Below are 22,539 nucleotides of genomic sequence, written 5' to 3'. Positions count from 1 at the left end.
CCTTGGCAGGGACCACAACTTCGTCGTCAGAGCTATCTGTCATGGAGCCGCTGTGGTCTACAGGATCGTATTCTGAGCCTGAATATAACAGATGAGTGACTTCCTCTTCACTATCTGTCATTCTCAGAAATATGTAGTCCTCTTCAATAGTGTACCTTTGATTTGCCATTTTGGGCTCTAAATTTACTGGTACACTAGTGAGACTCACAGGAAAAAAAGCTCCTAGGCTGTCAGCAACTGTATCAAATGCTACCAAAAAAACTGTTAGCGATTGCTGGGATCAAATGACTCTGCAAACGCTGCAGTTATGTGTTTTGTATTTGGTAAGTGACAGTGATCGAGCGATACTGCACTTGGGTGGGCTGGGCGGAGGGGTTTACGTAAACGGGTGGCTCCGCCCCCTCTGATGCCACGGGGAAGCCATTGGGAAGTCTCCATGCATCAGAGAGGGGTCACCCGGGTAGTAAACGGGTGGCCCCGCCCCCCTCTGATGCCACGGGTAAGCAATTGGGAAGTATCCGTGTGTCAGAGGGGATCGGGATCACCCGGGTATGTCATCGTTTGGCCCCGCCCTCAGTTATAACAGAACTGTCACCTGAGAGGACGGTCATTACAGCGGTGCCTCCCATGGAGGCAGATCGGTGGCAGCGTGCGGGGGGGGGTTTCAGTCCGTCGGCGGAGCAAGAGAAGAAGATGAATGGACTTTGTGGGTCATTTTTATTTGTTAATTTTTTAATAAAGGACTTGTCCCAAAGTGTGTCTTGTGTTTTTTTTAACAATGTGACACTTTTTTCGTGAAATGGTACGGGTACAATGTACCCGTTACCATTTCAAACGGGGGGTGGGATCTGGGGGTCCCTTTGTTAAAGGGGGCTTCTAAATTCCAATAAGCCCCCTGCCCGCAGACCCCCACAACCATCGGGCAAGGATTGTGGGGATGAGGCCCTTATGCCCATCAACATGGGGACAAGGTGCTTTGGGGGCTACCCCAAAGCACTCTACCATGTTGAGGGCATGTGGGATGGTACGGTTCAGGAGGGGGGTGCTCTCTCGATCCCCCCTCTTTTCCTGTGGCCTGCCAGGTTGCATGCTCAGATAAGGGTCGGGTGTGGATTTTTGGGGGGACCCCTACACCATTTTTAAAAAAAAATTTGCGCAGGGTTTCCCTTAATATCCATACCAGACCTGAAGGGCCTAGTATGGAATTTGGGGGGACCCCCACGCAATTTTTTTAAATTTTGATTCGGGGTTCCCCTTAATATCCATACCATTCATACACCGGGGGGTGTTCGGCTCATCCCTAGTCAGGAGCGATTGTGAGGGAGAGGCCATGAATCAGTGGCCTCCCTTTAGGACGGATCACTCCTGGAATGATGCCGACCACCTCGGGCACCGGGGGGCGTGGTCGCGCCTCCCACCCGCAGGAGCGGAGTGACTTACCCATATGTTACTCTGCCTGCCCATGCCATTCTGCCGACGTATATAATCGTGTGGCGGTCGGCAAGTGGTTGTCAGAAACCATGAATCAGACCGAGGCAAAAGTACAATTAAATCACACTTGTTTATTAATAAAAATAAAAAGGTAAATAGAGTAAGCGTAGTCAAAGCATAGCCAGAGTTCAGTAACCGGATTGGGTAATCAGCCAGGCCAGAAGTCAGGACAGCAAGCAGGCAAAGGAGCCAGAAGGGATGTCAGCAAAGCCAGTCTTTAAGCAGGAATGCAGGAGATGGTTTCTTGTGATGTGACCAAGGCGAAGGCAGAGATAAAGTGAGCTGGACAGTAGGCAGGTCAGACGAGCAGGATCAGGAACAGCTGGGTAACTGTGGAGAGAGATGAGAGCTGGCAATTAGCCGACAGCTGAGCAGCCAGCTCAGAGAAGGAAGGGCTGAGCCAGCCCTGACAGTACCCCCTCCTCCACGACCCCTTCCCCTCAGAGGACCACCGGGCTTGAGGGGAAAACATCTATGGAAATTGTGGAGAAGGGCAGGGGCATGTACGTCCAAGGATGAGACCCAGGAGCGTTCCTCCGACCATACCCCTTTCAATGCACCAGGTACTGTATGCACCCATGGAAACCTACGGGAGTAAAAAATGAATTGTACCTCATACTCCTCATGGTTCTCAACCTGTATAGGGTGAGGACGTGGCACCAAGGTGGTAAATCAGTTGAAGACCAACGGTTTCAATAAGGAGACATGAAACACATTTGAGATGCGCATACTAGGAGGAAGGTCCAACGCGTAAGCCACTGGGTTAATCCTGTGAAGGATACAGAAAGGCCCAATAAACCAAGGTGTGAACTTCAGCGAGGGAACCACGAAGTCTGAGGTTGCGAGATGACAGCCAGACCCTGTCCCCAACCTGGTAGGAAGGCACAAGCAGGTGTCTGCGGTCAGCATGGAGTCTGTACCTATCATTAGCATGAGGCAAAGCCTCTTGGACTTGTACCCAAGTGGAACGAAGACCACAGAGATGCTTCTCTAACGCAGGAATACTCTGCGGAACAAACGAATCAGGCAACATTGAAAGTTGGAAACCATAATTTCGCCATAAACGGAGACAATCGGGAAGCAGAATTCAAGGCACTGTTGTGAGCAAACTCTCCCCATGGTAATAGGTCTGATCAGTTGTTATGATGGTCAGAAATATAGCAATGTAGGAATTGCTCCAAGGACTGATTGGCTCACTCTGCGGCCCCATTAGACTGCGGGTGATACGCAGAAGAGAAAGCAAGCTGAATTCCCAACTGTGCACGAAAGGCTTTCCAGAACTGGGAAACAAACTGACTGGCACTGTCTGAGACAATCACCTTGGGTAGCCCATGTAAGCAAAGATCTCACGAGCAAAAATGGAAGCCAGTTCCTTAGAAGTAGGCAACTTCTTAAGTGGAATACAATGACACATCTTTGAGAACCAGTCAACCACCATAAGGATAACAGTGTTGACTTGGGAGTTGGGCAACTCCACAATGAAATCCATAGACAGGTGGGTCCAGGGCTTCTATCCATTGGGTATGGGTTGTAGGAGGCCCACAGGAAGGTGTCGTGGAGTCTTACTCTGAGCACATGCAGAACGGGCAGCTACAAAGGCAGTTACATCAGCACATAGACTAGGACACCAGAATTGTTATTAAATGGCCCAAAGGAGTTGATTCTTACCGGGGTGGTCAGCTGCCTTGGGAGAATGGAAACTCTGGTGCATGGCATTATGGAGGCACTCTGGCACAAAGCAACAGTCACAAGGTTTCTCAAGTGGTGCATCGACCTGAGCAGCAAGAATTTTGTCACCCAAAGGAGAAGTAAGACTGGTGCGAACCGTAGCCAGAATACAATCAGGAGGAATCACATTAACCGGAACCGACTCCAACTTGGAACTGGAGGAAAATTGTCGTGACAAGGCATTAACCCTTACATTCTTAGTACCGGGTAAGAATGAGACAATGTAATTGAAACTTGACATGTAAAGAGCCCATCGCGCCCTTGAGAGGCGTTAAGCCTCAGGCAAGAATGTGGGATTCTTATGGTCAGTAAGAATGAGAACTGGCACAGTGGTACCTTTCGAGGAGATGTCTCCATTCTTTCAGGGCTAAAATGATCGCCAACAGCTCTCTGTCACCAATCTTGTAATTGCACTCCGCAGGTAACAATTTCTTGGAAAAGTAGCTTCAAGGATGCATAGCACTCTCAGAGGTGAGATGTTGAGACAGAAGGGTGCCAACACCAGTCTCAGAAGCATCAACCTCAAGGATAAAAGGTAACGTAGGATCAGGATGTGCCAACACAGGAGCAGAAACAAAGGCAGCCTTGAGACTCTCAAAGACCTTAATGGACTCCGGAGACCAACTCTGTGGGTTACCGTCTTTTCTGGTCATATCAGTCAGGAGCTTGACCAGAGACAAGAAGTTATGAATAAACTTCTGATAATAGTTGGCAAAACCCAGGAAATGCTGCAGAGGATGTAAACCCATGGGTCAAAGCCACAGTAGGACTGCCGAAAGTTTCTCTGGGTCCATCAAAAAACCAGCAGTGGAAATGACCAGGAATTTAACCTGTTCACGATGGAACTGGCACTTCTCCAGTTTACAATAGAGATTGTTCTCTCTTAGTTTCTGAAGCACACGACAGACATCTGTGTGGTGGCTCTCCAGGGACTTGGAAAATATTAGAATATCATCAAGATAAACCACCACACATAACTGCAACAAATCTCGGAGGACATCGTTAATAAATTCCTGTAAAACTGCCGGGGTGTTACAAAGGACAAAAGGCATTACGAGGTACTCATAATGGCCTGTTCTGGTATTCAACGCAGTTTTCCACTCGTTGCCCTCCTTAATCCTCACGAGATTGTAAGCCCCTCTCAAATAAAGTTTTGTGAAAACCATTGCTCCCTTGAGGCGATCAAATAACGTAATCGATGGAATTGGGTAGGCATTCTTAATCGTGAAACAATTGTGACCCCTATAATCAATACAAGGTCTCAGTTCACTGCTCTTCTTCTTTACAAAGAAGAAACCGGCACCAGCAGGAGACGAGGATTTGCAGATGAAACCTCGAGAAAGTACATCTGCAACATACTCCTCCATGGCTTTATCCTCCAAGACCGACTAAGGGTAAACCCGGCCACGAGGGGGTATGGCACCAGGCTGAAGGTCAATTGCGCAATCATACGGCTGGTGTGGAGGCAAACTACTGGCTTGACCTTTGTCAAAGACATCGCTAAAGTCACGGTACGCCTCTGGAAGGGAGGGGAGTGAAGAGGTGCACAGGACCTTGGCTACCTTCCGGAAGCATTTCTCACTGCATTGTGGTGTCCAGGACAGAACCTCAGCACAGAGCCAATCAAAAGAGGGGTTGTGCCTCTGTAACCAAGGATAACCAATAACCAATGGAAACTTAGGAGAGGAAATCACTTGGAATTGGATTATCTCATGGTGAAGAGCCCCTATGGCCATGAACAATGGAACCGTCTCATGAGTCACATGGGCAGGCTGTAGAGGTCTCCCGTTAAGAGCCTCAATGGCAAGTGGAGTGTCACGCACCTGCAGTGGAATCAAGTGCTTTGATACAAAGGCAGCATCAATGAACAGGCCTGCAGTCCCAAAGTCAATTAGAGCCTGTATCACAACTGTGTATATACAACTTAGCCCAAGAAAGGGTGACCAAAACCAGGGGCTTATCCTTCTGGATAACTGGGGACAACACAACACCACCTAAGGTCTGTCCATGACAGGACCTCAAGGTTCGGGTGTTCCCAGGACGGGTAGGACAAGACTTCAAAAAGTGACCTGCCTGGCCACAATAAAAGTACAATCTCTCCTTCCTCCTAAAGGCTCTCTCATCTGCAGAGAGACCGTGGAGCCCAAGTGCATGGGTTCATCTTCACTGACCGACTCGGTACCAGAAGGCATGGGAGGTGAGGGAAGCACAAGTGGGACTGCAAAGCTCAGAGGCAAATGTACAGGAGGCTTCTGCAAGCGCTCCTTAAAAGAGAGTCTGAGTCTGGAGTCAATGAGGATGGCAAACAAGATCAAGCTCTCCAGCTCAGTGAGTATATCTCGGGCTGCTATCTCCTCCTTGATGGAATCCGAGAGACCATGAAAAAAAGCAGCCACGAGGGCCTCATTGTTCCAAGCAACCTCTGCTGCCAGAGTACAGAATTCAATGGCGTAGTCGGCAACAGTTCTCGTACTCTGTTTGATGGACATGAGGCACTTGGCAGCAGAAGCAGAGCGTGCGGAAACGTCAAATACCCTTTTAAAGGAGGTCACAAACTCAGGACAACAGGTTTTTGCATCTCCCATAGAGGGTTAGTCCAGGCCAAGGCTCTCTCAGAAAGCAAAGATATTACGAAACCTACTTTGTTTCTGTCCATGGGAAACGCCTGGGGCAACATCTCGAATTATCTCAACCTGATTGAGAAACCCTCTGCATTGAACTGGATTGCCCCCAAATCGCTGGGGAAGCGGAGCGGAACCAAACATACCTCTTATAGATAATACTCGAGGCAGTGGCCTGCACAGAGACTGGTGCAGCAGCAGAGGCGGCCTGCGACTCAGGTTTTACTGGAGCAGCCACAGTGGGGGATTCCAGGTGAGCCGTGTGACTCAGGAGCGTTTGTAATGTCATGGCAAACTGATCCATGCGGTGATTTTGCTCATCCAATCTAGAAAAAATATTACCAACAAGTGGATTGACTGTATCTTCTGAATTCATGGCCTTCGCCTACTGCCAGAAACCATGAATCAGACCGAGACAGAAGTACAATTAAATCACACTTGTTTATTAATAAAAATAAAAAGGTAAATAGAGTAAGCATAGTCAAAGCATAGCCAGAGTTCAGTAACCGGATCGGGTAATCAGCCAGGCCAGAAGTCAGGGATCCAAGTGGAACAGCAAGCAGGCAAAGGAGCCAAAAGGGATGTCAGCAAAGCCAGTCTTTAAACAGCAATGCAGGAGATGGTTTCTTGTGATGTGACCAAGGCGAAGGCAGAGGTGAAGTGAGCTGGACAGATTTAAGTAGGCAGGTCAGATGAGCAAGATCAGGAACAGCTGGGTAACTGTGGAGAGAGATGAGAGATGGCAATTAGCCAACAGCTGCACGGCCAGCTCAGAGAAGTAAGGGCTGAGCCAGCCCTGACAGTGGTTAAAAGTGATCAGGCATGTAAAAGATAAACAGAAGAAAGGCGCCTCCAGATCAGAAACAGTAAAAAACTTTATTTTACAAAAACTAATATGTCCACTTACATGGGGTAAAGATAAGTAGAGCACAATGTATCCTCAATAGGTGAAGTCCCGGCGTGAGCAGTGAATCTATCCATGGGAGAGGAGGAGGAAAAAGCAGTCCCGTCCAGCAGGAAGTCTGTACTCTATCCCATTCCTCACATTTTCTTTTTAAATCAAGTAATATTTTTAAATGACTCAGTTTTTTTTAAATTACTTAGTTACTTTTATCATTTTCATTATTATCATCCGTATTTCATATACATCCAACTATATTTTTTTTAGCTGATTCCCTCCTCCCTTTTTTATTTTTAAATTGTTTTATAGTCCCTTTGCATTAAATAAATGTTGTCATTCATTGCTGGAGTTCCTCTATCTAGGTTGTGTTGTTGTACACAACCTCCACTAGATGGCTCCCTTTGTAGGCACATATAAGGACTTTTCAAGCCTCTATCCTCTATGCTTGAGGAAGGCACGCGCCTGTAACACACAGTGCGCATGCGCCGAAACGCCGTTGCAGTACCAGTGACATCATCGCACCTGAGACCTGCGCTCCACAGCTCATCCGAGCCAAGCCTCGGTTTCATCTCTGGGATAGAGTACAGACTTCCTGCTGGACGCTTTTTCCTCCTCCTCTCCCATGGATAGATTCACTGCACAGGTCGCTCACGCTCATGTCAACGACCACGCCCCCTTATGCCGTCACAGTCCCAGCATGCCCGGGGACTGTGAAGGCATAAGGGGGCGGGGTCTCCGCTTATATAAATCACAGCGGAGCGCTCAGAGAGCAGTCCAGCCGGAGAGACCATTGTGTCAACATCTGGAGAAGAGAAGAGTGAAGAAGACAAGAAGACAAGAAGCCCAGAACTCCAGGCCTCCGCTGGCAAAAGAGCAGCATGAAGACAGCGGAGGAGCCGGCAGAAGAACTGGAAAACCGGGAGAAGAGGCCAGAGAGAGTGGATAAGAACCAACCTGACGCCGGGAGAAGAGGAACCGGAGGGATCCCCAAAGTGGGAAGAAGACCCCCAAAGCCGGAGGAAGACCCCCCTAGAGCTGTCTAATAAATTATTTTAAAAACCTGTGTAGTGTGTTTTAATATTGACACTTTTTCCCTAGGTAAATGGGTAGGGGTACCATGTTCCCCATACTCATTCACATAGGGTGGGGAGCCGGGATCTGGGGGCCCTCTTATTAAAGGGGCTCCCGGATTCCGATAAGCCCCCCGCCCGCAGACCCCGACAACCAACGGCCAGGGTTGTCAGGAAGAGGCCCTTGTCCTCATCAACATGGGGACAAGGTGCTTTGGGGTGGGGGGGCCCCGCAGGGCGCCCCCCTCCCCAAAGCACCCACCCCCATGTTGAGGGCATGCGGCCTGGTACAGTTCAGGAGGGGGGAGGCGCTCGCTCGTCCCCACCCCCTTTCCTTACCGGTCAGGCTGCGTGCTCGGATTGGGGTCTGGTATGGACTTTAGGGGGGAACCCCACGACGTTTTTTCGGCGTAGGGGGCTCCCTTTAAAATCCATACCGGGCCTAAGGGCCTGGTATGCCCCGCCGCCGCCGCAATAGGAAAATTTGTATTTCCTATTGCAGCGAGCGTGAGATGCAACACCCTGCCCTTGCGTCGCATCTGGTCCGTCGGACCAGCATACAGACGAACGGGCTTTCCGTCGGACCAGCATACAGACGAACTGACTTTCCGTCAGGAACTGAGTCTAACGGAAAGATTTAAAACATGTTTCAAATCTAGGTCTGGTGGACTTTTGGGGAAAAAAAGTCCGCCGAAGCCTACACACGATCGGATTGTCCGGCGGACTCTGTTCCGCCGGACCAAGTATGCCGGAAAGTTGTGTGTACGCGGCATTACTTTTAATAATGGTTTGGCAAGCTGTATACTGTATGTGGGATGTGGTGCTAAGGGTGTACTGAAACTGTTAATACTTTTGCGGCCTAAACTACATGTAGCCAGATATGGAACTACTGTGTTACCAGACAAATAATCTTACTTTCTGCTCCTTTCTTGTGGTTAACACTGCTGTACAGTTCTCCTCCAGCCAACAGAGGCAGGAGCAAATTTACATAAAACCCGTAGACTTTAATGCAGAAGGCCTGGAATCTTAGGAATCCTGGGAAGTGTGATTCAAGATGGTGGTCATGTAATTAAATCACTGTATTTCTATATAACTATAGATCCCAGCAGCCTGTGTGCGGCAGGAGCAGCCAGAGTGGCTTTGTATTCTTTTGCCCAGAAAAAGCCACTCTCTTGGTGCCAAGGGAACCCAAGCATCCAGACCTGTGGGAACAAGCAGGAGGAGATAGAGCCACCCAAGGAGGCCCAGAGGTAGACCAGAATCAGTGAATGTTCGGTTGCAGGGTTGGTGCCGGAAGACCAGAGCAATCTTCAGTTGATCTGTTATCCAAGTCACAGTTGCACTGGGACCAGATCAAAAGCGGCCCTTTCCATCAGAAACTGCCATAACCAAGACGGAGATTTAGTGAGAGGGCGGCTGGCCTACCAATACCATTAGCCAAAAAGACAAGACACCAAAAGTAGGATGCTGATAGCAATCTAACACAATTCCAATTACAGCCATCTGATCTAAGTTGACACCATAACATTACAAACTGTCAGGAATCACAAAGGGATTTTTAAGGCAACTAGTAACCAAATAATGTTGATACATTTTATTTACACAATATAAAACATTGATGCATACATCACAAAATATCAAACATTAAAAATATGACAGATTTGAGTAGAATAATGCCCTGTACACACGATCGGACATTGATCGGACATTCCAACAACAAAATCCATGGATTTTTTCTGACAGATGTTGGCTCAAACTTGTTTTGCATACACACAGTCGCACAAAGTTGTCGGAATTTCCGATCGCCAAGAACGCGGTCACGTACACCACATACGACGAGACTATAAAAGGGCAGTTCAGAACCAAGCGCAGCATCCTTTGGGCTCCTTTTGCTAATCTCGTGTTAGTAAAAGTTTGGTGAGAGACGATTCGTGCTTTTTCAGACTCGTGGTTTTCTGCTGTTCAGTTTGTGCTTGTGGGTTTGTATCTGGTCTTCAGTGTGTGCAGTGAGTTCGTATTTGATTATTCAGTGAGTTCTTGTCTGCTCGTTGCTGTTTTTCAGGTCGCTCTTCACAGGCCTTGCTGTTCTTCAGTGCGTTCTGTTACTTCATTCTGAGCAGCTGACCGTTTTCTAGCCATGTTGCGTATACGCACTCCTCGTAGATTTTGTGCTGTGCGGGAGCTTGGTGTTGGGGTCCTGACCTTGACACAAGTCCAGTCCATGAACAGGGCGGGGAGGAGTTCATGGACCAAGAATGGTTGCTCCAGCGTGACCAGTTCTGTCACATGCCTTTGCTCCGTGAGATTCGTGAGAATAATCCTGATGATTTCAGGAACTTTGCTGACCCCCTATATCAGCAGGCAGGATACCTGCATGAGGCAAGCCATCACTCCAGAGCAGAGGCTCGTCATCACCCTGTGGTACTTGGCGACGGGGAGAAGCCTGCAGGTCCTCAAGTTCTCGACAGGCATCTCCCCCCAGGCTCTGAGGATCATTATCCCAGAGACCTGTTCTGCCATCATCCAGGTCCTGCAGAAGGACTATATTAAGGTAAGATTTTTATCCTTTAACATCACATTTTATTGTATTTAATGTTTGATAATATATTTTATTTCTTTCATCATTCCCTAATTACCATGGTTGTAATATGCTGTGAATGTCCCCTTTGGCCAGAGGCTTTTTTTTGGTGTCCCAAAATCATTTGGAACCCTCCCTCCCCCAACTGCTAACTCAGATTATACCAATCCTCTATCTGCTGACTTTGCCAAATCCATATATATTATACCCACCTCTTTTGTGGTCAGATTTATGGATGCATTCCCCAAAGCATGTAGTGCAAGGGCCTGCCTGAATACTTTCAAATGGTACTGTTTAAAGTTTTTGTATCCTATTATTATCTTGATAGGTAATAGCAGAATGTAATGTGCTAAAATGTGTACAGGGTGTATTTATCTCTTTGTATTATGACACTTCTTACCTGTCCAGTGGGCTGCCAATAGTGTAAAGTAAGGAGGGGCTGGGGGGTGGCCGAGCGGGGAATGGAGTAAGACGTGCACTGCACAGCTCCGCCAGGAATCCTGACGAATCCTATCAATATCACTGCCATCCTGCTTCACAGAGATTCGGCTCTTGGTGCATTGTAATCCCCTGACTGCCTGCTATTCACGGAGGGGTAAATCGGTGAAATCACGATGGCCAGATGCGGACCGGCGGCACGAACGATACCGGACACCCCTGGCCATGATGGCGGCCTCCCGCCCCGCACTGCGAAGGAAGCTGCCCGGCACCTATTCAGCATTAATTCTGCTCAGAAGGACTCCTCAGCAGCTCTCACGCCTGATCCCGAGGAAGCGCTGATGGAGGCTGTTATGAGCTCCCTGGATGGGATCCCTCCTCGGCTTGCAGATGCCACAGCCTCTACAACTGTGAGTACTCTCCCACATTCTTCCAACATGGCGCCTGCATCTCTGCAGCATGACACTGACCCTGAGCCCACACTGCGTGATATCTTTGCTGCATTTACATCTTGCAGCTCATCTATAACTGCACTGACTGGAGAAGTGAAAGGTATGAAGGGGAGATTTCTTTCATAAGACATGATATGCAGAAGCTGCGCAAACGCACAGCCGCTCTGGAGGGCAGACTTAGTACAATGGAGGATGAGTGGCAGCCCTTGCAGAGGGATGTGCAACATGTGACATCAGTGGCGTCTGTGAATTCGGCCCGATTGGAGGATATGGAAAACCGCCTGCTCATAAATAACGTGCGGGCGATAAGTATTCTAGAAAGAGCTGAGGGCAAGAACCCAGTGGCTTTTATTGAATCTTGGCTGAAGGACACATTTTCAGCACCGTGTTTTCTCCTATGTTTGCGGTTGAGAGGGCCCACCAAGTCCCCTCGTGGCCACCACCACAGGGAGCTCCACCGCGCCCTTTCCTTTTTCGGCTGCTTAACTACAAGGATCGGGATGCCATCCTGACTAATGCTAGAACAGCTGGGGTCCTGAAAGTGGACAATGCCACGGTCTCATTATTTCCGGATTTCTCCGCGGAGGTGCAGCGGCAAAGATCCAAATTCATTGATATCAAGAAAAGGCTAAAGATCCTGAATCTCCAATACTTTATGTTGTATCCGGAAAAGTTGAAAGTGATTGCTAATGGCACGTCCCATTTCTTTGAAAACCCCACTGCTGCTATGCACTGGTTGGATAGAGAAGAGCGTGCTTTAGCACAACGTCCTGCATAAGTGCGGTTTCTCTCTTCTTTACTGCACCTTGTTCAAGCGGTGCTCTGTTGAAATTTGATCCCTCCTTTTTCTTTTATGGCGGAGCTGGTTCTAACCCCCTTTTATTTTTGCAGAATATTTTTTCTACTTTTGAGTTTTTCCTTTTTGCACGTCACTTTTGTATGCTGATACCTCGGCATTAGTAACATACTGTTCTAATTTTGCTGGTGAAATGGTTGGATAATATTTCATGCCCCTTGGGCTACGCAAAAGCCCCCTCTACATAGTCCTGAGAGGACTGAATCCCCCAAGTTGTTGGGGTTTACTATGGTTATGTGCGGCCATGTTGGTCAGACACTTTGTTTACTTTAAGGATGTACTTTCCCTTTTCCCCTCTCCAGGTGTGACCCTCTTCCTCCTACAGGTTGGACGTTTATATGACTGTTTAATTTCCTTCCTACTTACACCCTCCAGTAGGAAGAGTTGAAAAATTGTGGTAATTAGGGCAGGCTTGGATGCTTACTGTTTGAAAATGGTAATGCGACACAAAATGCATGATAGCTTGATGGTACTCTGGGTCGAGGTGGGCTCCTCAGCCCTCAATTTTGCTTCTAAAACAGATTGGAAATGGCGAATCAAGGTACTGTTGGGTTAATGCTCCTTTCTTGGAATATTAGGGGACTGGGGGACAAAACAAAATGGAGTGCAATGTTCAAATATTTATCTAGGATGCAGCCACACCTGGTATGTCTTCAGGAGACTCACATGCAGCTCAATTCGATCCACCTGTTGAAATCACGTAGGTATCCTACTCAGTTTCACTCAGTGCACTCCTCCTACTCCAGGGGGGTGAGTGTACTGATCTCTGGGAGGATATCTTTTGAATGTCTGCAGCAGAGGATTGATGGGGACGGCAGATTTGTGTTTCTACTGTGTAAGCTCAATGGATTTGTGTGTATTGTTGTGGCCATGTATCTTCCTCCCCCATACTCCTCGGACCCTCTAAAGAAATGTGCCCAGTTCATGGCTTTATACCCTAATACTCCTGTCCTAGCGTTGGGAGACTTCAATAATGTGTTAGATACACACTTAGATAGAACATCCTTAAACCCCAGACAAATTGGTCGCTCCCCGCGTAGTACCTCATTTGCACTTATGCTTACTGAATTGGGTCTGAGAGACATATGGAGGGAGAAGCATCCAATGGATAAATGTTATTCATGTAGATCAAGCACACATGGTGGTCTTTCACGTATAGATCTGGGCCTGGGCAACATTTCCCTTTTGCAGTGGGTGTTGGATTCAGCATATGAACCTAGATTACTCTCTGATCACTCTCCCTTTTGGGTAAGAATAGAAGTAGGAGCCCAGGAGGTTCAACCCCTCTGGAGGATTAACCCATTCTGGCTGGCGCTATTGCCAGAACCAGATGGGATAGCTGATGCCTTGAGAGAGTTCCTATGTTTCAACAGAGGATCCGTGAGCGCGGCTGTTGTTTGGGACTCTCTGAAGGCATTCCTGCGAGGATGTCTTAACAGAGGAATCAATGGAGTGAAGAGGAGATTGGGAGAGTGGGAATCCAGGGTTAGAGATGATTTACAAACTAGAGAGCAGAAAATGACTTCAGACCCATCCCAGGAAAATAGGGAGGCATGGATTGAGGCCCACTCATTATACAACTCAGTAGTCTTATCAGTGGCCGAAAAACGGAGGTTCTTCCTACAACAGGAATATTATGAAGAGGGGAGAACACGGGTCATCTCCTTGCCTTATTGGCCAGGTAGCAAAGAGACACGACTTCCATTCTAGCTATTAAGTCAGGGACAGGGGAGACTTGCTCCAGGAAAGCCAACGTTATGCAGATATTTTATCAATTTTATATGGACTTATATTCCTCTAGGACTGCGTCAAGTTCCTCTGAGCTGGATTCTTTCCTACAGAATTGTCCCTTCCCTCAGGTCTCGGAGACTGAGAGGAACATGTTGGGTGCTCCAATAACTATGGAGGAATTGAAAGAGGCCCTCCAGCATAAGTCTCCGGGCTTGGATGGTTTACCTGCTGAGGTTTATAGGAGATATAGTGATGTTCTACTTCCACCACTGCTGCAGGCTTTCTCTGCGGCAGAGGGGAAAGGATCCCTGCCAGATAGTATGCAAGAAGCCCTCATAGTTGTGATCCCTAAACCGGGTAAGGACAAACTCCTACCAGATTCATACAGACCCATATCCCTCTTGAACCTAGACGTCAAACTTCTAGCACAAGTACTGGCAAATAGATTGTCCAAGGTGATTGGGGGGTTGGTGCATAGAGACCAGTCTGGGTTTATATCTACTAGGTCTACAACTAATAATATTAGACGTCTCTTTATGAACCTGCAAACCCCAGTGGATAATCCCGGAGGTAGGGCCATATTATCCTTGGATGCCGCTAAGGCTTTTGATAGTGTGGAGTGGCCCTACCACTGGGAGATCCTAGCTCATTTTGGTCTAGGTGACAGGTTTGTTAACTGGGTGAAGATTCTATACTTAGCCCCTAGAGCGAGGCTTCGCATTAACAACTCCCTTTCCCAGTCCTTTGCATTACACAGAGGCACTCAACAGGGGTGCCCATTGTCACCCCTGCTGTTTGCTTTGGCAGTTGAACCGTTGGCTATCATGATCCGTAGTTCCTCTGAGATAGTGGGATTCCGTAGAGGCCTCTCAGAGAAAAAGATCTCACTGTACGCTGACGACGCACTGCTGTACCTGGGAGATACGGATAATTCTTTGAGGTTACTAATGTCACTTATAATTAAATTTGGAGGATTCTCAGGTTTTTCAATAAACTGGTCCAAATCTATTCTGATGCCTCTAGACCCCATAACTAAACCCATGCCCCAGGAGGCAAGACAAATCACCATCGCCGAATCATTTCGATATATAGGAGTGGTGGTGACTCCGGACACCTCTAAGTACCTTAAACTAAATTTGGAACCCCTGTTGGAGAAACAAAAAGAGAAACCCCTTAGCTGGTGTAAACTTCCCTTATCGGTCGTGGGAAGGGTAAATCTAATAAAAATGATTTGGGCCCCGCAATTATTGTATGTCACTCAAAACTCCCCTGTGTGGATTTCTAAAAAGTGATTCAGGAAAATAGATACACAGATGCGGGATCTCATCTGGAAAAGGAAGGGAGCTAGAATCAGTTTAAACGCCCTACAATATTGTAAAGACAGAGGAGGTCTAGCGGTACCACACCCCAAACTATATTTTTTGGCCTCTCAAATGCAGCAGTTAATGGGGTGGGGGAATGATGATATCTCAGACGATCCCATAGTACGTTTAGTGGTCCGTACAAACCCGGACTTGAAGGCCAATTCCCATTTAGAAATGGACCTCCCCGACTTACCCCCGAATTCACCAACTTCTTAAAAAAGTGTGGGCACTTCGAGAGGCACTGAAGGTTGTGGGCCCCCATGGAATGCACCCCCTTATGGGATAACCCAAGATACCCAGAACTTAATAAATTAGAGGGATTTACCCTGTGGAAGCGTAAGGGAATTTGGTTTTTCTCACAGATGTATGTGGGAAATGTATTAAAATCTTTTGCACAACTATGTTCGGAATTTTCACTCCCCAGTAGATGCTTTTTTCAATATCTACAACTCCGACATGCCCTACAGGCCCAGGGTCGGGTAACCCCCATGTCAGTAACATCATCCCCACTTCTGAGAGAACTGTTGCATACGAATGTTAGAAAAGGACTGATATACAATATATAAAATATAGTGTTGCTTTCCTCCAATCAGGACCATACCTCCTTAAAATGCAGAGCTAAATGGATCATAGATATTGGAGAGATCGATGATGATTAATGGGATATGGCACTGGAATCAATCCCTAATAACTCCGTTTCAGCCTCTCATAGGTTGTTGCAGCTGTTTATTCTGCATATACGCCAACTAAACTGTTTGCTTGGGGCCTGAGAGATTCACCCCTGTGCCCAAAATGTAAAATACATCAGGGTGACCTCATACATATGCTCTGGCGGTGCCCAAAGCTTAATAGCTACTGGAATGAGGTCACACAGATTGTATCCCGGTTGGCGCAGGTTCCAGTGCCCTCCACTCCTCTGGTGTGCTTACTAGGCGCGATTGATGAGGAGATGTACCAGAGGGGAATGTACATTATGCTTACCAGGCTATTGTATCTGGCTAGAAAACTTATAGCTTGACACTGGATGGCGAACACTGTACCAACAGGGAAGCAATGGATTGCATATGTAAACTCACTCCTGATTAGGGAACAATTAGCATACCATCATAGAAATGCTGGCAATAAATTTGAAAAGGTATGGGAGCCCTGGTTGTCTGACCCAGCTCTTGCCCCCCCACAGCTTGTGATGGATAGACTGTTACAAATTTAGTATGAAGAATGTGCAGCAGATGGTGGGGGAGGGGAGGAAGGGGGAGGGGAGGGGACAACACCCTACAGTTTTATGTTAGGTACGTTAAACACCTGTTATGTATTATTCAATAGAAGACAAAGATGCAGTATAAACTTTTATTCAGATGTATGAAGACTTGCACAGTATAAGTTTTGGATGGACTTTGATTTCTTTAATCCTTACTACAATCTGTATTATCTTTGTATGATTATTTTCTGCATCGGAAATAAAAAAAAAAGTTTTGTTAAAAAAAAAAAAAAAAGTAAGGAGGGGCTGCCCAAAGTAATACACATTATTTAGGCATTCATCTCTCAATGAAGTGTAGAGGGTGACCTGTCCAAAACACCCCCCCCATAAAATTTTACAAATGGCTTATGAGGGGGGGGGGGGAATCTGATAGGTGGACCTTATACCTTGGTCTTTAAATACTCCCTAAAATAAATGTTATACTGATGTTGGCCAAGAATGTTTGTGTCTAATCTGCTTTCCATGTTTTTGTGCAAAATTATTAATTTCTTTTTCTTGTTTGACTCCACAGTTTCTTTCCAACCCACAGGAATGGCAGACTGTGGCCTCCCACTTTGCCCAGTGGTGGGACTTTCCTAACTGCGGAGGGGCAATTGATGGGAAACATGTCCACATCATCCCACCACCCAACTCGGGGTCATACTATTACAACTACAAGGGGTTCAATAGTATTATGATGTTGGCGGTGGTGTCGGCTACTTATGAGTTCCTGTATGTGGACGTGGGGAAGAATGGCCGGATGTCCGATGGTGGAGTCATCACCCAGACGGAGTTCTACAGGCATCTCCAGAATGGCAGCTTGGACTTGCCACCTCCAGAAGACAATGTGGAATGACTCCCATTCGTCTTTGTTGCGGATGAAGCGTTTGTGCTGGGGGACCATCTTATGCGGCCATTCCCTATGAGAACCCTCACCCCGGACCAGATGGTTTTTAATTACTGGCTGCCCAGAGCCAGAAGAGTAGTGGAGAACACGTTTGGAATCATGGCCAGCCGGTTCCGCCTATTTCTTACACCCATACACATTGCGGAGTATAAACTCAATCATATCATCCTGGCCTGCTGTGTTCTCCACAACTTTTTACGGAGAAATTCTGCCAACTATGCTGCCTCAGTGGGGCCTGAGGCCAGAATTCATGTAAATGAACCAACCCTGAGGGCGCTTGAGGCTGGCCGTCCTGGCTTGCCCCCCCCCCGAGTGCCCACGAGGTCCGTCTTAGATACCTTGAATATTTTGCAGGTAGGGGGGCCATCAATATGCCAGACAATGTCTGATACATTTTTAAAATAAAAAAATCATTTTAACTACTAAAATCTTTGGTGACATTTACTGCTTGTGTTTCTTTTAGCTGACCCTGACAGAAATGTGGGGAGTCCTGAAAATGGCGTGATTGTGTAACATTATAAAGCACTGTTGGTTGTTATTTACTAAAGGCAAAGACACTTTGCACTACAAGTGCACTTGAGCCTGCACTGAAACTGCACTTGTAGTGCAAGGTGGATTTGCCCTTAGGAAATAACCCCCATTGTCACTGAAAACACCAATTTTACCACAACAAAATTTTTGGAGCATTAAAACAATAATCCACACATTCTTGAGTATCAATCTTTTTAATACCAGCACAATCACATGTGCATTTATAAAAGGTTTTTAAAACAAACCAACATGTTTGTTGTATAACAATTTTTTGGTCACATTAATAAAAGTAGAAATGTCCATTTAAGGTAAAACAGGCATGTTTCAAACAAAAAAGAAATACACAAATCTGGAACTTACAAAGTTCCACCTTTGTAGAAATTGAAGGCAATATCAGACATGAGTATTTATAAACTGTGTTTGATATTGCGTTCAGATGGGGTGATGTCACCCCTGAAAAAGCCAAATTTTGAAGATGCACACAAATTGGCGAATGTCAACATGTGCTAGCTGCCAGTGCGGGGGATCAAGGGACATGTTTTGGGGGTGCAACCCCTTCCTCTCAGCTACTTTATTATTGAGGAAGGGGTTGCACCCCCAAAACACCTACATTGATCTCCCGTGATGGCAGATAGCACATGTTGACACACTGTGTGCATCTTCAAAATTTGGCTTTACTATAAAATGTCAAAAAATGTTAAACATTTTTAGATTCAAAATACCACAAAAAAGGAAGGAATTTGGAGGTGTTTTAAACTCTCCCTAAAACATCAGTGATGCTCTTCATTTTGTTTTTAACATCATTGATATTTTTATGGATGTTTTCCGAGTCCCTATTAAACCACATGATCTCCCCGATCAGGATCTGTGCACTTTCACTGGTGAAATGACCTGCATCCACAACATCACAATCACCTAAAAATATAGAAACAAAAACATACCATGTATTATAAATATGCCAGCATCCATCTCTTACCTGAGCCTGTGGTCGCAGACACTCACCTGTTGTGGTGACTATTTCGATTACGTCTCCTTCCTCCTCCTCCTGTTGACTTTGGGGGATTTCACCTTCTTCCTGAGGTGGGGGGTCTGTGGTTTCCTCGGATGAGTGGTGTCCTCTGAGTCTTTTCTCCCCTATGTAAAAAAAATAGGTATACTTAGCACACAGATATTTGATGGCAGAAATCGGAATAAGAAACTTTGCTTGGAAGTGGGGTACAATTGTCTGTTTTGGCAGAGTTCCAAGATGAAGAAATATTTTTTTCCTTTGTCAAGCTTGAATACTTACCTATTTTGTTCAAGCTTCACAGATGGAGACACCTCTATAGTATACACTGGAGCACCTGTGTGGGACCCCCTAATAAAAAGGGTGTTCTGGTGTCCCACACTAGTGATCCAGCATTCAGATGTGTAAACTGCTGCTGAGTGTCCTCTCCTTACACAGAATCTAGTTTGCATTACATTCTAGTTACAAACCCATCTAGACACCAAAATTATTTTAAGAGAAATAGGCTAGCAAAAATGTATTCAAATGCATATGGCCAAAACAATGGTGTTTTCTAGGCCGAACAAACAATGTTTCATACGAACGTACAATGTGCCCATGAACATGAAAGTTGCCATTTTAAACTGTACAATAGTAAAGAAAAGCACATGGAGGAGCACGAACGTAATAAAAATAAAGAATAGGAACACAGGACAACTACTTACTTTTTTGCAGCACTCTCCTGATCCTTCTGTACTGCTCGTGCTCCCTTAATTTGAGGTCCAACCACCACTTCCTGAGTTGATCCTTGGATCAACGTACCCCAAATTTCCAGTGCAGACTTTTGACCACTTTCGCCATTATCTTGGCCTTTCTGACATTGGGGATGGGGTAAGGTCCATAATTCCCATCATAGTCGGCCCTCTTCAGTATGTCGACCATCTCCAACATCTCCCCAAAGGACATATTTGATGCCTTAAATCGTCTCCTCCGGGATCCAGATGTTTCAGGCTCCGGGCTTTCCTCCTCCTCCTTCTCGTTGCTCTAATTAGCACGCACCTGCTCTGTCTCCGCCATGTGCTCTTCCCCACTGCACCGAACGAGAAGGGGCGGGGAATAGACTAGAAAGAACGTCAGGAGCGGGCGGAGTTTCAGGCATGTGCAGTGTATATAAAGTGTAACACGCGTGCATAGTACGTACGATCTGTGAGCGGAGGAAGGAGTATCGGAGGCACCGATCGTGATAACGAAGGTAAGATTTAAATTTGGGCCCATACTACTTCTAGATTGAGGCCTGTATTTAGACAAGTTTAAAAGACTTTAGGCTGACATTAGGGTTTGTCTGGTGTTGTGTCTTGCAGTGAAAATGGATCTAGTCAATGATCGGGACTTTATGCCAATCTTCATAGATATGTTCAGGGAGCTGCCCTGTCTGTGGCAGGTAAACCACCCTGATTATAAAAATCAAACAAAGAGGAAGGCAGCGCTGGATAAATTGCTGCAATTTGTGAAGCTGGTGATCCCCACGGCAGACATCACCTATTTGAAGGTCCTAATTGGTGGCATGAGGAGCACATATCTAAGGGAGCACGAGAAGGTCCAGGATTCCCAGAGATCAGGAGCAGCAGATGACATTTATCTCCACATTCTGTGGTACTATGACAGGCTGCATTTTCTGGCAGGTCAGACTGAACCCAGGCCAGCACTCTCCACACTTCCTTCCACGCTTCCTTCCCCCTCCACTGAGGCTTCTGATGCCCAACCTAGGCCTTCCAGGCAGCAACATGTGGAGGAGCCCAGCTTGAGCCAGGTATAGCATTCTTCTAAATATTTCTGGTTGTCCAATTAATGATGTTAAATATATGTTAGTTTGGAGTACTAATTCCTGATTGTGATTGATGAAGCAGAAACTAAAACGATGTCCCTTTTTCATACACAGGGATGTCTCAGCCAGGAGGTGGTCGGGCCAAGGAGGCTGCCCAATACCCAGGTCCTTCCCCTCCACCTTCAAAGACAAAGTGGCAGGAAGAGGAGTAACCTGCAGGAGGCTGCAATAGGCCTCTTTTGGAAGGCTACTGAGGCCCTCAGAACACCCCATAGTGTGGAAGAGGATTTTGCTGAGCTAACTGCCTGCAAAATGATGCAGATGGAGGAGGGCCAATGACTCTTATGTGAGTTTGTCATTTTGGAAGCTCTAAATAAGTGAGCTCACATTTGTGAGCTCACCCATGGTCCTCCTCTTCCTCCTCCAGGTCCTCCTCCTCCTCCAGGTCCTACTCCTGGAGGAGGAGGAAGGAAAGCGTCTAAGGAAGACTAGAGAGTGATGACCTGGGTTCAGTCTGGTCTGGCAAAAGATGCAGCCTCTTGTATGACCACAGCCTGGGAACATACATGTCATCTGCTGCTTTCATGATCTCTTGGACTTCTGGACCAGACTGCACTCCCTTAGATATGGACTCCTCAGGCCACCAATTTTGCTGTAAAATAATTGATGTCTGCCCTGGGGGTCAAAGGCTTCGCCAATATCTGATGTTTCTCCAGCATTGCCTCCCTCTTTGTTTGGTTCTGAGCTCTTAATAAAGAATTTTTGTTTCAATTATACTTGCCTATGTGTGGTTTCATTCAAAAGAGACAGTTTGTTTGTGAGGAGGCAGGTGCATTCCAAAAATACAATGTGAAATTAACAAGAGACACCAACACCAAGCAATCCCCTTGAGATTAAATAATACAAGGTAATAATGGTGTTGTGGTAACTTGACACACAAAACACACCCAAAAATATTCTGGAGTAAAAAAAAACAAAAAAAAATAAAAACAAGATCAGGCTTGAAAAAAATACAAACAAAAAAAAAAATATATATCTTTTTTGTCAGATGTGACAAATCAAAATATATTGATGAAATCACGATAAATAATAAAGAAAGAAGTTTGTGAGAAGTCTGTGTGAATATGAGCAGCAAAACAACTTAATTCTTCTAGCATTATAAAGAAGAACAGAGTGCGCTGCATTAAACAATTTTAAACATTGCAGCCTGACGAAAGTGCTATATCCATTCCAAACGCTAATTTTACCAGACCGAGCAGTTCTGTCTCGGAATTTATTCTGAGCATGCATGGCACTTTGTTCGTCGGAATTGTTCACACACGGTCGGAATTGACACGTTCGGATTTTGTTGTCGGAAAATGTTATAGCCTGCTCTCACACTTTGTGTGTCGGAAAATCAGATGGAAAATATCCGATGGAGCCCACACACGGTCGGAATTTCCAACAACACGCTCCGATCACACATTTTCCATCGGAAAGTCCGAATGTGTGTACGGGCATTACAGTATTCTCCTGGTGCTTAGCCCGATGCGTTTCAGAACCTGTGAAGAGTCCTTTCTTCGGGGACATTCCATAAGGAGATTAACAAATTGCAGATATTACAGATATTTCAAATATTTCATGTATGTAGATAAATAGATTTAACAAATAGTTTAAGTATTTCAAATATCTCTGGTCTTTCAGATATTTCTGATATTTCCAGATATTTTCAATAATTTCAATATTTCACGTACTTTAAGTATTTCCAATATTTCAAATATTTCCGGTAATTCAGGTATTTCAGGTATTTCAAATATTTCAAAACAATTCAGACATTCCAGACAT

Source organism: Aquarana catesbeiana, linkage group LG09 (assembly GCF_042186555.1).
Source record: "Aquarana catesbeiana isolate 2022-GZ linkage group LG09, ASM4218655v1, whole genome shotgun sequence".
Lineage (NCBI taxonomy): Eukaryota > Metazoa > Chordata > Amphibia > Anura > Ranidae > Aquarana > Aquarana catesbeiana.
This window is presented reverse-complemented; position numbering follows the sequence as displayed.